General features: G+C 38.9%; 1 protein-coding gene across 2 annotated transcripts in view; it reads left to right on the plus strand.

The window, feature by feature from the left end:
- The window catches only part of LOC140171914 (nonsense-mediated mRNA decay factor SMG5-like), a 190,696-nt gene extending 181,063 nt beyond the window's left edge, over positions 1-9,633 (plus strand). Inside the window, exon 21 of one of the 2 annotated variants that reach the window (XM_072195257.1) lies at positions 8,088-9,633. The gene's annotated coding sequence lies outside the window, so the exon portion shown is untranslated. Of the gene's footprint in view, positions 1-4,505; positions 5,217-8,087 lie in introns of those variants that run through there. The other variant, XM_072195258.1, reaches the window with a different exon arrangement.
- The last annotated feature ends 6,858 nt before the right edge of the window (positions 9,634-16,491 follow it).

A 16,491-nucleotide genomic window follows, 5' to 3' on the forward strand; every position in this document is an offset into this window, starting at 1 on the left:
TTATTTTGTGATAAATCGGGTGGAAGTAGACCATGTAATGACACACATAGGTTTAATGTGGTATTATTGGAGATCTAATGGTTGTGGTGGTGATGGTAAAAAAAAAAAAAAATTGGTGGGGATTTTAGAGGCCATCATAGCGTAGATAGTGAAGGAATCTGTGATCATATAGCTATAGGGTGATCCAATTTTAGAGGCCATCATAGCACAGATAGTGAAGGAATCTATGATCATATAGCTATAGGGTGATCAGATATTCAATAGTTTGATTCATAGATATAAGGAGGGTCATCACACCAGTATAGTTCAGTGGTGATTGAACAGGTGGGCGGGGGAGGGGGGGGGGGGCAGTAAATCATAAATTTTGGAGTGTATGCTCCCCAGAATTTTGAGTTGGTGGGTCTTTCGGAGCTGATAGCTTGATAAAAGGGAGTCTTTTGGAGCTGCGAATAAGTAAAAGGTCTTTCATAGCTGTGACAAGTCAAAGTCAAGGGTCATATTTAGCAATAATATTGCTTTAAACCAGGGACTACTTCTTAATTATTTTTGCTGGAGGGCCACAGGGCCCAACTCATTAGGAAGATATGTGTTTGAGGGCCAAATGCACCTACGTTTACTGTACATTTCAGAGCTGCTCAAGGGCGGATACAATATCACAGCAAGGTGGTTGGCTGTCTGGGGTACTTGGATTATTTTTGACGGGGGTGTTCGCCCGAGCTCTGAAACTCTTACCCATTTCCAAGGGTAATTTTACCGAAAATAGGGACCCATATCCAAGGATTTTCCTAAAATTGGGACCCATATCTAAGGATTTTCAGAAAATAAGGACCCCCCATTTGAGCTTAAAAATAGTAAAAGCAACATGTTTTTCACACATAGCACGGAATATTTTAACAAAGAGACCCATGTCTAAGGATTTTTCGTGGAAAACCTACCCATTTGGGTGCCACATCCCCATATAGCGTTTGTACATGAGTACCCCCCCCCCCCCCGGTTGGCTGCGGCATATTAAGAACCCTCCTTTAAACCATAGACTGTAGAAAAGAATGCTCGTAATTGCAATTCCTGTTTGATCATTTCATCAAATTGAATGACTAGACCTACATAATGTTAATGCCTGTAATTATATCCTGATTTTTTTTCCATAATGCTATTAAATTGTTTTAGCTACATGCCTGACAACCTGTCAGCACTGCCAACAAGTCACAAGCATGGTGACACACCATGACGGGAGTGTAATAATTGCTTCGATTATGAGCTTATTTTGTTCATTTCCGGCTCACCAGCAGCAGCAGGAAATTCAAACATTATGGGCCGAGATAAAAATGAGCCCGGTTTGCTTGCTAATTTGGCACTTTGAATCCAAACGGCGATGATTGAAACCCAAGTTTTCGTCACCGACTTGCACATAATGACTTGGGGAAAAAAATTTGCTTAGAATCATTGCACTTTTTCCCTAGTGAACTATTTTGTACTGCAAATCTGGTTATATTGATGTAATTACGTTGTATGCACTACATTTTTAATTTGGTGAATTTCAAGATTCATACTAAATAAACCTATTTCTGTTTTATTGACAAAACTGATGAATTTATTTGCAGTTATTTCTGTGTTTTTACAGGCATAGAAGAACATGAAATGTGTGCAATTTTTCAAAACTCTGCCACTCCCCGAAATAATTTTTGGCTATGGTCCTGCTGCTGAGTAGGTCCTCTCAATGATAGCGAGGCGCGCCCAAAGTGCTAGACAGAGGGTGTAAGGTATGACGCAACCTCTCTGAACAGGACATACTATAAAAGAAACAGAGCCCGAATGTAAAGCTTTCAGAATACATGAATCCAACCACATGAACCACACTAATTACACCCTTTAGCCAATAGGGCTGGGTTACCCACCCTACCCCTCCCTGCCTCAGTAGTCATCCCATTCTTTGTCTGCTTGCAAATGGGTGGCACTTGAAGAGGAAAGTAGAAGTTTCATTGACCATGGACGTAAAATTTACAAGTTGTACTCAAATTACAAATGGCCAATATTTGGACATGCCACAAACATGGGTAGCATTTTCGGTATATCAATGACCACCTTTTCTAGGACTTAAATTTTTCAAATTTTTTTCGGAAAATAGTCCAATCTAGGCAACATTTTGGGGGAAATTTGTGAAAACTAAGGCAGTTTGGTAAAATTTGGCTGAAAATTTTGACTTTTGGTATATCAGTGGGTCCAAATTTCTTGAAAAATCGGTATTGATGGGTCCACCTTTTAATTATCAGCAGCAGACCCATACCAAAACCAAACTTGGCTACCCCCCCCCCCCTAAGATAAACTGCAGAGTTGATGTTCTCACTATCATGGCAGTTTTTAGGATCAATAGGGTGTGGGCTCTGGGGTGTGGGTTTACAAATGAAATGTGTGCAGGAAACCAAGATGATGTCTTGCGGTCTCCCTGTCTGTGCACATGGTGAATATTAACAAAACCACTGAAACCTAGTCCAATTATTATATGGCTGGATCCCAGAACAGTGGGCAGGACTTGACATGGACCTGACCCCGCTCTCTGCTTTCAGAATTCATGATGTCTGTATGTACCTTCAGCAATCCAACCACAGGAACTAAGCGAGGACACACCCTTCAACCTGTAACTAAAGTGTGTTAGCGAAAAACTTCATTGTAGCCGTACCCATGCTATACCCCTTCCTGGTCAAGCCATTGTTTGTCTGTCCATCCGCAAATGGGAGGAGCTTGAGGAAAAAATTGGGGTCATATTAAATACAAGTTACATTGACTGGTGACCATGGAAATAAAGCATTAGAATAAACCATTTGGAAATCGACAGGGGGCTAGGAGGGGTGAACTGCAGTAGTGAATGCCAAAGGTCACACATGTTTCTTGAAAAAATAGAATAAAAACTGTTTGATGAGATATCCATGTTCACTTTAAAATTGTATTTTTCCATAACTGTATTGATAGAAATGTGTATGAGGAAGGGGAGGTCCTCAAATACATGAGGCATACTGAATGTTGTCACTCCAGTGGGTAGTTCAAACTTTGTTATCCTTCACCCAAAATTCTACAGTATGGTTAGGCCGCGCCTACATGATCTTGTGACAAGGAAGACATGATCATCACATCCATTTTAGGCATGTACTATTAGATTATCAGGGGGGCATGGGAGTTTGGGTCGGGCGGAATTTTTCGCTGCCGAAGTTGTCAAAAAAAATTTTTACCGCCTTCATCGACTAATTAAAAAAAAAATTTAATGTAGACCTTCATACAGAATTGGGTGGGGCAAAACATTTTTTTAATCATCAGTGAGGAAAAAAAAAATTTCGTCTGACTAGTGGGCAATTTTTTTTTATCTGACTTGTGGGCAAAGTGGTTTTTTTTTCACCCATGCCCCCTCTCCCTGGAAATCAAATGGTGTGGCCCTTATGAGTATGGTATAAAGATACAAAGCTCAAAATGCTCTCTCTATATATATAAACCAAAAACTACTTGTCCATAAAAACCAAAGTATTAAAAATAAATCTGTCCTAACTAATATTGACAGTTTTACCTAAAGCCACACAGAAACAGCCCTATTTGATTGTTATATTTTCAAACTTGTCTCTGTTTTCTCCCTGCTCATTAATTCACAACAAAACTATCTTAACCCTTAGCTAGAGGCTAACCATGACCCTTAGTAAGATTCCTTTTCTAGGACACTGCACCATGTTGTACTAACAAACATGATCATCTTTTGCTACCATACAATTCAATATGTTGCCTCATTTGAAGAGACATCTCCAACATATAGGGCTTAGATGTAGACCCTGAAAAATCTATGGCTAGTATTAGTAACTAGCAGTGCCAATTTTAACTTAGAATGTTTTGGCCCTGGTTTTTGGTTTCAATGGAGGAGGGGTCAAAAATGGGTTCTCCATCCCTATGTGTTGTCCTGGGGAGGTTGTTGTTCCAAAAAATAACCTTATCACACTGATATTAAGGTTTTCTGTGTGGTGGCAACCTATGCCCACCAGTTGGCAATACAAATAAATAAAGAGTACAATAGGACTTGGATTTTTAATGGTTGCATGGTTGGGTTCATCCACCCATAGACCATTATCATACCAGCCCACTGCTACCATACCAGTTTTGTATAGTTCCACCCTCTTCTCGTCATCAACATATAAGACTCCGCCCCTTCAAGTGACTTGGTAATAGTATACCGCTAATGGTAAATTGCGGCCGCCGGGTGGCATATAATGTGTATAGATACAGCATGGACAGCTGCTGAGTGCCGGTGGTCTGTTGTTTCATTCTTGAAAAGAACCAAATCATGATAGCCTTCTCTTTTTTTTTTTTCAGGGATAGAAACCACAGGAAATTGTTTACAGGGCAAAATACCAGGTCGGTAATGAAGTACAGCATCGCACATGTGGTGGAGAGAAACGAGATGGCAAGCGAGATTATGATTGAACATTGTTTGGATTTTGATTTTTTTTTCTATCATTATTGTTATTTCACAGAAAATGAAACTGGGCTACGCCACTCCTCCAGCACTTGCAACAGATGTGGGTCTGATGTAGAAGGTCAAAGGTCAAACTCATGGGGATGTCTATTGTTGTTGGTGCCAGTGTGGTCGGAAATTAATTCAGAAACTATATTGCTGCCCTCAAACTCTTATAAAGTACATGTAAAATCTCAGCTTGCAATTGGTGAATATTTTGAGGAACATTTTATTTTATACATACTGTGGCTGCTTTATTGCCCACTATTAAACCACTGGTTGACGGTGAGGCAACCCCGCAACCGGGACTCCACCCACATCCCCCTTCACTCAATCTGTTTCTACTGGAGCCATTACCGCATTTTACCAAGCATCACCCCAAATTCCTCACATCGCCCATCAGAAACTGTAGGAGTCATTCTTAAGACATGTTTCTATGATGCGGGGTATATGCTGTAACAGTCCCAGTAGAAACAAATCAAAAGAAGGATGATGATTCTGTAAAATATAGTAAGAGAATATTTGTGTACATCCATATCAAAATGATGCACTTGTCAGCAACTACATGTGTCTCATTTCACATAATACCTAGGAATAAATACCAGACTCATCTCAAATCACCCCAAAATCACATAGTTAATTAAGAAATGTTCTCTGTATTCCTAAACCACGTGTCTTGGGGATGATTTGAAGTGCCCTCCACTTGAGATGAGTCTGGTATTTGTTCCTACCTATTTATTTGTAAAAAGAGACACATGTAGGATCGTTTTGATATGGATATACACATTTTAATTCATTCATATCGTCAGGTCATACTTAGAGAATAAAGGTATTGGTTTTAGCCACTGGAGTGCATCTATCGTCTCATATAACACGGGCGGCATCAATATTTTAAGTAAAACAAGGAGGCGGCCGAGTTGTTTTACGCCAAAAATAATGATGTCGCCCGTGTTATATTAGACGATAGATGCACGACAGCGGTTAAAAAAACACTACCTTTATTCTCATTCTTAAACACTTCAATTCAAATAGAAATATTATAAGTATTACAAATTTTAATCAAATTTAAATCATACATTTTACAAGGAACTACCTATGGCTTAAAATTGATCAGTCCCGTTGTTGCTATGCGCCTCCGATTGGTTCAAATAGCGAGTACGCGTTGATGCACACGCGCTGACCTGTGTGATATCGTGTCATATCACACGGGTAAGAACCAATAAGATTGCAGGAACATTCTCAAGTGTTTAAGAATGGCGGATATAAACAATCAGATAACATATAGTGTTGGATGCTGAGATTTCACAAACAAGTTGTTTCACATAGTGACGGATATTAGTTGTATTATTTTACAACCTTTTAATATTTAGGAAATAACTTTCAAAGGTTTACTTTTTAAATTGATGCATGAATTTGCTGAACATTGATGACAAGCAGGCCCATACGCAGGGGGTGCCTCCCCCCCCCCCACCCCCACCCCCAATTTGCAAAACTCTTAAAAAAGTCCCAAAATCTTAAAATCATGTATTTTATGCCTTTTTGGTCAAAAAAGGACAAATTTTGGGAAGAAAGTCCGCTTTTCTCAAAATTGCCCCCCTGGAAAAAAGGTCCACTTTTTCAAAATCAGCACCCCCCCAAAAAAAAATTATGCGTACGGGCCTGATGACAAGTATCTATGCCCAAATACAAATCATCTACTCAACGTATTCCCGATGTTCATATCTTGATAAATTTCCAATTTACATCTGTCACTATGTCATACACCCTGATGCTCACATCTGTCACTATGTGATACACCTGACCATATCATTCATTGATAACAAGTTTGAAGTGAAGAACAATAAGAGATAAAAGTAATTGTTGTACATGGTGTTTGATTCCATTTTTTCAGCTAATTTGACTAAAATCTATTTTTAGATCCAGATTTGTTAACCCAATGAGAACTACCTGCCGATTGGCCAAAAGAAGCTTTCATTATCAATTGGACCAATCAGCAACATTGTTAGAATAATTTCACCATCCAAAAGAATTGGGGTGAATTATTTGCAAAGCTCCATTCTGATTGGTGATTAGAGTGAAGATATCATATAATTAACCAATCAGAGGCAATGTTAGATTGGCAGGTAGTGCTCAGGGGGTTAAAACTCATTAGTCACTTTAATGAACAATTAACTGCATGCTTATTTAAACACATTTTGCATGTTTTAATTCTAATTAGCAGGATAACCTTCCAGGCATGTGTAGTCCTACTGACAGACCCCACTTTACTTAAACTTGCCTTGCTATGCACAGCATAGGAACACTCGTGGCGCTAGAAATTTTGCCACGCAGACTTTCAGATGCTGACTTTCTCTGTACCTACTTTTTGTTATTTCTCCCACCATTGCACCAACATTTCACAAAAAGCACCCAAATTTGCTCTATTTGGGCACTTTGGGGGCACTTTGCCCAAATGCACCCAAATTGGGTGCATTGGTCTCCACTTAAAACCCACCCATAGATACACCAAAATTGCTGAAAAGGTACCCCAAAACAATGCCTTCAACCAGGGAGAACCCTCTCTGGGGTATCACACAGAGATCTTCAAATTCTCTCCATTCAGGTGCTGGTAACCCCGGTGGGGTCACTCCCTGGCAGGGGGGACGCATAGGACCGTTACCACAAGTACAAATTACCCCCTTTTGCAGTCGATTTCAAGGACAAATCATGAATTTTCTCCCTGCTCATTAATTCACAACAAAACTATCTTAACCCTTAGCTAGAGGCTAACCATGACCCTTAGTAAGATTCCTTTTCTAGGACACTGCACCATGTTGTACTAACAAACATTATCGTCTTTTGCTACCAATTCAATAGGTTGCCTCATTTGAAGAGACATCTCCAACATATAGGGCTTTAGATGTAGACCCTGAAAAATCTATGGCTAGTATTAGTAACTAGCAGTGCCAATTTTAATGTTTTGGTCCCAGTTTTTGGTTTCAATGGGGGAGGGGTCAAAATGACTTCTCCCTCCCAATGTGTTGTCCTGGGGGAGGTTGTTGTTCCAAAAAATAACCTTATCACACTGATATTAAGATTTTCTGTGTGGTAGCAACCTATGCCCACCAGTTGGCAATACAAATAAATAAATAGTACAATAGGACTTGGATTTTTAATGGCTGGATGGTTGGGTTCATCCACCCATAGACCATTATCATACCAGCCCATTGCTACCACACCAGTTTTATATAGTTCCACCCTCTTCTCGTCATCAACATATAAGACTCCGCCCCTTCAAGTGACTTGGTAATAGTATACCGCTAATGGTAAATTGTGGCCGCCTGGTGGCATATAATGTGTATAGATACAGCATGGACAGCTGCTGAGTGCCGGTGGCTGTTGTTTCATTCTTGAAAAAGAACCAAATCATGATAGCCTTCTCTTTTTTTTCTTTTTTCAGGGATAGAAACCACAGGAAATTGTTTACAGGGCAAAATTCCAGGTCGGTAATGAAATACAGCATCGCACATGTGGTGGAGAGAAACGAGATGGCCGGGCGAGATTATGATTGAACATTGTTTGGATTTTGATTTTTTTTTCTATCATTATTGTTATTTCACAGAAAATGAAACTGGGCTACGCCACTCCTCCAGCGCTTGCAACAGATGTGGGTCTGATGTTGGAAGGTCAAAGGTCAAACTCAAGGGGATGTCTATTGTTGTTGGTGCCAGTGTGGTCGGAAATTAATTCAGAAACTATATTGCTGCCCTCAAACTCTAAGTACATGTAAAAGCTCAGCTTGCAATTGGTGAATATTTTGAGGAACATTTTATTTTATACATACTGTGGCTGCTTTATTGCCCACTATTAACCCACTGGTTGACGGTGAGGCAACCCCGCAACCGGGACTCCACCCACATCCCCCTTCACTCAATCTGTTTCTACTGGAGCCATTACCGCATATTACCAAGCATCACCCCAAATTCTTCACATCGCCCATCAGAAACATGCTGTAGGAGACATTCTTAAGACATGTTTCTATGATGCGGGGTATATGCTGTAACAGTCCCAGTAGAAACAAATCAAAAGAAAGATGATGATTCTGTAAAATATAGTAAGAGAATATTTGTGTACATCCATATCAAAATGATGCACTTGTCAGCAGCAACATGTGTCTCATTCCGGGGGGAGGGGGGGGGGGGCACTCCCATTGTGGCCTGTACACCATCCGCGATAATCAACTTTTGAAAAGGACCCTATACAAGGATTTAACCCTTGGCTAAAACGATACCCTAAGCAAGTGTTTTCACACCCTAAACAGGGATTTTATTCCTTGCATATCAAATGTCATACCCTAAATTTCATTTCCACGTATTAGCAATTGCAATTTTGCTACCCTTTTTCCCAATATTTCATGTTTTTGACACCCTAAACACGATACGCGCGTATCGTGCCTACCAACGAAAAACTACCCTTTTTACGCATTTTTATTATCGCGGATGGTGTACAGGCCACAATGGGAGTGACCCCCCCCCCCCGGGTTTCATTTCACATAATAGCTAGGAATAAATACCAGACTCATCTCAAGCGGAGGTCACTTCAAATCATCGAATCAAATGTTCTCTGTATTCCTAAACCATGTGACTTGGTGTTGATTTGAAGTGACCTCCACTTGAGATGAGTCTGGTATTTTTTCCTAGCTATTAACCCGGGGGCTATTAAGTAAAAACAGACACATGTAGCAACCGACAAGTGCATCGTTTTGATATGGATGTACACATTTTAATTCATTCATATCGTCAGGTCATACTGGCGGATATAAACAATATAGTGTTGGATGCTGAGATTTCACAAACAAGTTGTTTCACATAGTGACGGATATTAGTTGTATGATTTTAAAATATTTTAATATTTAGGAAACAACTTTCAAAAGTTTACTTTTTGAATTGACGCATGTATTTGCCGAACATTATTGACAGGTATCTATAGGCTCCCCTACCCAAATACAATTCACCTACTCAACATTTCCCGATGTTCATAATAAATTTCCTATTTGCATCTGTCACTATGTCATACACCCTGATGCTCACATCTGTCACTATGTGATACACCTGACCATATCATTGATAACAAGTTTGAAGTGAAGAACAATAAAAGTAATTGTTGTACATGGTGTTTGATTCCATTTTTTCAGCTAATTTGACTAAAATCTGTTTTTAGATCCAGATTTGTTAACCCCATGAGAACTACCTGCCGATTGGCCAAAAAGAAGCTTTCAATATCAATTAGACCAATCAGCAATTGTTAGAATAATTTCACCATCCAAAAGAATTGGGGTGAATTATTTGCAAAGCTCCATTCTGATTGGTGATTAGAGTGAAGATATCATGTAATTGACCAATCAGAGGCAATGTTAGATTGGCAGGCAGTGCTCAGGAGGTTAAAACTCATTAGTCACTTTAATGAACAATTAACTGCATGCTTATTTAAACACATTTTGCATGTTTTAATTCTAATTAGCAGGATAACCTTCCAGACATGTGTAGTCCTACTGACCATTTCTTACTTTACTTAAACTTGCCCTGCTATGCACACCATAGGAACACTGTCTGTGACAGTGGTGGCGCTAGAAATTTTGCCACACAGACTTTCAGATGCTGACTTTCTCTGTACCTACTTTTTGTTATTTTTCCCACCCATCATTGCACCAACATTTCACAAAAAGCACCCAAATTTGCTCTATTTGGGCGCTTATGGGGGCACTTTGCCCAAATGCACCCAAATTGGGTGCATTGGTCTCCACTTAAAACCTACTCGTAGATACACCAAAATTGCTGAAAAGGTACCACAAAACAATGCCTTCAACCAGGGAGAACCCTCTCTGGGGTATCACACAGAGATCTTCAAATTCTCTTCATTCAGGTGCTGGTAACCCCGGTGGGGTCACTCCCTGGCAGGGGGGACGATAGGACCGCTACCACAAGTACAATTTACCCCCTTTTGCAGTCGATTTCAAGGACAAATCATGAAATTTTACCCCCTTTTTTACTCCAAAACAAGGACAAAATGGTACTCTGAAACACCCCTATTTTTTAGATTCCGAGGACACATTTGCAATTTTGACCCTATTTCAACATTTCAAGGAAGGGATTTTTAGGCCTAGGCCTATGAATGTTTTTTTTTTCCAGTAATGAACAAGGGCATCACAGAATTCAAGTAGTACCCCTTGCATATAAATCAGAACCGAGAACAATATTGATAACGGGATGAGTACAAAGTAGGAAACCAAATTTATTCCTGTGATATTTTTATCTGGCCACGGGATCAGGAGAAAATAATAAGAACCCCTTTTTCAATTTCGCAGACATTTGTGCAATAAAACACCCCTATTTTTCCAATTTCACGGACAATTTTGTCCGCGGACAAGGCCTAAAAATGACCCCTTTTCCCTTGATTTTGGTAACGATCGTGCGGTCAGTATTGCAAGTTGAGTGACCCCACCGGGCTGGTAACTCCCTTGTGATCGCTCCAACTTGCAAGGATGCCGCCCCGGGGGATCACTCAAATATGACATTGTACGCATGCGTGACCAAATTTTTTTCAAACACCCCCTAAACGAGTTTTACCTTATCAGCAAATTTAGCCCCTTAATAAGGTAATATAATATAGAATTTACCCCTTAATGAGTTTTTTTTGCCAGTAGGGCCTAAAAACGTAATTTACCAAAAATTTGAAAAGGTACCCTAAACAAGTTGTTCAGTTTCAGAAAACTACCCTTATTCTTGAAAATCAGTGTTTTTAGACCCTAAGTGCGCCACTCACGTAATCTCGCCTTGCCTAAAAAAACACCCCCTTTTCCTTGTTGTTTTTTGGTCACGCATGCGCATACAGACCAATTATGTGAGTGGCCCACCCCGGGATGCCGCTGACAGAGCTTTCTCCTTCACTGCCAACTGCCTGCCTTTGGATTCAACATCCGGATCGCTATCAGGAATGCTAATAGGCCTACCAAGTTCTTTCAAGAGTCCTCAAAATCCACCTCTTCCCCAATTACTGTGGTTTCTTCTTGTGACTGTCCTCCCCCTTCTCGTTGCTTCTTCCTCTTCCTAGCACCTATCGTCCTTTAGCAATAACGGCCCTTTATAAACCCCTTTTATTATTATTATTATTATTATTTCAAAATGCCAATTTCATGGCTTATGAAACCAAAGCTTGTTTAGACTCTAAAGCCATGAATTAATTAGAGAATTATAATTATTGTAACAGTCAAATGCTGCATTGTTTTATGCCAGATATAATGGTATCGCTGTGTTTTATGTGATGAAAGATGCACAACAAAAGCTTTTAAAAAAGCATTAGTTTTTTTGTCCACGTTCCAAATGAGTAGTACAAGGTGAAATCGGGCATTGTCACATCAGACTAGGCATGCAAAGTGGCTAATCTTGAACTACAGGTATCTCATATTCACCACTGCACTAATCATAGCCCTTACTATAGTATCCGCTTTAATCCTGTTTAATACCCTGCCCCTTGTTCTTTAATTGCTTACCTAATTAATCAAAGTGTAAACAATTATAATTAGTAATTAGCTAGTCAGCTTTAAATTGGGCACATGTATAGCAGATACATGTCCTATAAACAAAGCCTAGCTCAAATGACTTAAGGCCATAGATCTCTATATGGTCAGTTGAGTCATGAATTTTTCAGGGTGTTTTTTTTTTCATGGAAGTTACTTTTTCAGGGTCAAAATGATGGGCTATTTACACCTGAAGTCTGCTGTACCCCTGTGGAAGATACTCTTTTAAATTGACCGATTTGAAATATTTTTTGAAATATTGACCGATTTGAAAGATTTAAAAATCTTTTAACGATTGATGATAGAAATGAATCTAAATAGATTGAGGAATAGATTGAACTGGTTTTTTTTGGTTTGACTCTTACTCTTTTTGTAGACTGATTTCACTATCCAATCATATGTTACTCCTAATGTACTGCCAATTGACATGTGTTGCATTATTATGTTTGGAGTGAGATTTCAACATTTTAAAATGAATATTTTCAATCTTTTTTCCAATTGGAAAGGATTTGTCCCTAATTCCAGCCTACAAAAGATTGAAATGAAAAACAATGAAAATCAACCATTTCTACTGAAAATTCAATCAAAAATAGATGTCCCCCTTACTTTACTTGCTAAAAGATTGAGAATCACTCCTTTTGACTAAAATAAAAGATTGAAAATTCAAATCACTCAACTGAATATAGTCAAAAACATTATGTCCCTAATTCGGGTTGACAAAAGATTAAAAATTCAAATCTTTTTGATTGAATATTCAATCAGGCAATTTAAGAGAGTACAAGAAATGTCTTCAGCAGAGGGATTATTATAAATGTCTAATTTTTCCAATTGTCTACTCTATATGAAACCAATACTCACTCTATAGAAAACTTAAAGCTAAATCTTCCACAGGGGAGTGTGAATTTCAATTGGATTAGCCCAGTTAGCACGTGTTGCAGGATTCTTCTTTTAAAGAGAACGTTTTCACCAAAGTATTATCATTAAATGTATTATTATGCATGCCAAAATGTGTTATAAAAAACTTGTAATATTGGATTTTTGTAATAAGCGTAAAGTAAGTTTTTAACAAACTTGTACTGGTATAATGCGCAAACAATACATTTCATTAAACTTTGATAAAAATACAACAATGCTGTGTTGTGTGTGTTTTTGTTATAACTGGCAACAAGGTTTAAAATTGTATCTCATTCTTTTCCTTGCATTTGTTGCTGGGAGTGGCGCCCAGAGCATAGGATACATAATGATGCCCCCCCATTCTTGAAACAATTATGCAGAGCGCATGGAAATTTGCACAAATTGGGCCAACCACTAATTAATTTTGGATACAATGAAGTTAAAATGTCTTTCAAATGACTACTTTTTGACTTTCATCGCCTGGAGGGGCACAGAAATGACAGAATCATACTGAATTGGTCAATTTGGCACCCCTAAGGTAGCGCCTAGGGCACATGCCCCCCTGCCCAAATCCTGTGGGCGATAAACACGCTTTAGGGGGCGACTTGTTCATATGCTGGAAACTGTGTAAAGGCATTGATTCGAGTTTGTCACTGCAAAAACCAACATGTAGTTACTCAACTTGAGACAAGATACACTATAATTTTAAATTTGGTTCATATTCAAATGATAATTGTTTAACCTCTGTGACACTTATAATCTTGGTTCATTGGTAAGAAGATAAGCAAACCGAAACCAAGCTAAATCTTATTGCCCTTGGATACAACATTGAACCAAGATAATGTTCTTGGAGATATCCATCTGGATAGTTCAAGTTGAAGGTCGTGAAGTTCTGCCGATTTATCTTTGTGCTGTGCAGTCAACAACTACTCCTTCAACAAATTTTTTTATCAAAATGTGAAATCGCAGTAGAATAGAAAAACATTTATGCCTGGCCCCTTCACTCTGTGTGTCCATGTTCATCGGGGAACTTTGAAAACTCTTGCTTTCGCATATAATTTGGGGAATCATGCCTTGGCGATTTGATTTTTTTGCTCTTCAACAATATAAAATGCCCATTTTTCGCTAAAACACAAACGATTATTCTTACATACCACTTTCTGAAATGCATAGGCTACGTACAATGCACGGGAACAGGCGTTTTTATGCATCATATAATTGATGTGGTGTTCGCCGAACGTAATAATGAAACTAATGATTTACACATGTGATATGTAGCGAACATATGGTTTGAAAAATTATCCTTATTTTAGTCTTACATAAATCACTTTTTTTTTTAAATCTGAAAACACCTCTTGTTTCTAATGAGCACACCTAGCAGTGTATTCATGGAGTGCGTGGGGCTGGGTATTTATGTCAGTATATTCCCCATGCAGAGGATGGGTGATAACTTTAAGTACGGTATAATAAGTGAACATGCATGTTTGACCATTTTGGAAAGCATTCCCTTTTCAAATTTCACTCTACCTACAAAAATACCCTGAAACAAGAACATTTTACCCCTGAACAATTTTTTGCCAACTTTGTACTGTCTTTGGACTACATTTGCAAAGAATTTTGACAAACTACCTGGAAACATGTTGACCATTGGCAGAAAAACTACCGGTCCTTTTTCTTTTTTTTCTATATCATCACCCCCTGAAAATCTTGTGTCTCTCTCTCCCCCTCTTCCCCTCCCCCCACAGAAACACCCAGGTTGTGTGTAACCAACTTGTAAAGGCCAAGCTTCATGCACCATCTTATCTTGCTGTAGCTTGAGGAGGGTGGGTCCAAGATTCACAATGATGCCTGCATAAATTTGCAATGTTTCATACTTTTACACATGTCATTTGGTATTGAAGATGCTTCCTCATCTGAGCACAGAGCTCTGAACTCTCTCTAGTCTCAAGTGTACATCATAGGACTCATCATCTTTTTACTATGACGCATAGAGGTTTATAGCAGTAAACCATGGGTAAATGAATGCCATACCAGATATATATCTGATAAGTGCACTTCACCATGAACACAACCCACTGATTACAAAAGCATTAGTCTCTGTTGCTAACAAGCAGGAAATTGAACGGGTTAGTCGGGGAAATTTTATTTCCTGACGGGTCAAATTGCTGCTTTGAGAAGCTATCTCGAAGTAATTAACCACCCGCCCTTGATCCTACTCGTAATAATTGAGTAATTCTTGATTAATTGGTTACAATATAAAGGAGATTATAAGCACTGATGTAATGGCAGTGTAATCTGTTGATATACCCATGGGATCCCAGTCTACGATATCATCGTATCTAGAGGGAGGTGGAGCTACGTACACAAAGCTATTCAGTTGATACCCGCGCAAAAGCAGTGTAGTTTTCATGGGGACAGGATTATGCTGGGAAGGTAAACAGATTTGCTGGGGGAGGTGTTGACCCCACCCCCGATATTATTTTGAGGAGTTCATTAATCTTTGCCTTTTCATTTCAATTTTTTATTTTTGCCAAGATCTTTCAAATATAATGTCAAACTCAAAATGTTTTGATGATGTGCAGGAAGCTGTTTCTAGAAATTTGCATGAAATACTCCTTTTTGTGTGTATAGCTAAGAATCATTCAGCAGATATGCCGCAAGAATTTTCAGGTTTTGGCTTGAATTCATGCGATTTTGTTTTCAAAAGTTACGCCTTTTTATTTTTTTGCAGCCCGATTTGGGCCTTCTAAGCTTGAAATCAAGCACTTTGTCAGACTTTTATCTGTTGGTCTTGTAAATGGCTGTCCCATGATATGAGCTATGCTCCTGACTTAATAAAATCCAATTTTAAGCCTTTTTCATCAAAAAAGGTCCAAAGTTTGGGAAGATTAGGTCGACTTTTCACAAAATCGCTACCGTCCCTGGAAAAAAGCTCCACTTTTTCAACATCCTTACCCCCCCTCAAAAATAATCCTGCATATGGGCCTGATTCTATCTTTTGGTAAAAGTGCATTTTAGGTACGCTCACCCAAGTCAATCAAATGAGTATGACCTGCACTTTACCCTGGTCAGACAGTGCAGCCTTAGTCATTTACCAGGGGTATTATCTCCCTATTTTATGCACTTTACATGTTGACAACAACTCATCAGTACTTTACAACTAATCCAAGTTACATGTTAAATTTTAACCCCATGGACACTACCATCTTTCTAAGAGTGCCCTTGATTGATTAATTAAATGATATAATCATCCAAAGAACCAATCAAAATGCAGCTTTTATATCTTATTGGCAATTTTAAGCATACCTCCCCTTTAACCCTACAGACTATTCTTACTATATGTCTGATTGGCTCAATACATGATATAGCATTCTTTTTAACCAATCAAAATAGCTTTAAGAGGCTAGTAGTTTGGCCAAAATTGCCCATGGGATTAAGTTTTGATTGATGCTTCTGACTTCTTGGGCATTCAGAGGTACTGAGTTTAGTCAGACAAGGATGCGCCACAGTAAACTTTGCTGGTCACCGTCCCACTTTATGGCAATTTCTAATGTTT

The sequence above is a fragment of the Amphiura filiformis genome, chromosome 15, assembly GCF_039555335.1.
Source record: "Amphiura filiformis chromosome 15, Afil_fr2py, whole genome shotgun sequence".
In the NCBI taxonomy this organism is placed as follows: Eukaryota; Metazoa; Echinodermata; class Ophiuroidea; order Amphilepidida; family Amphiuridae; genus Amphiura; species Amphiura filiformis.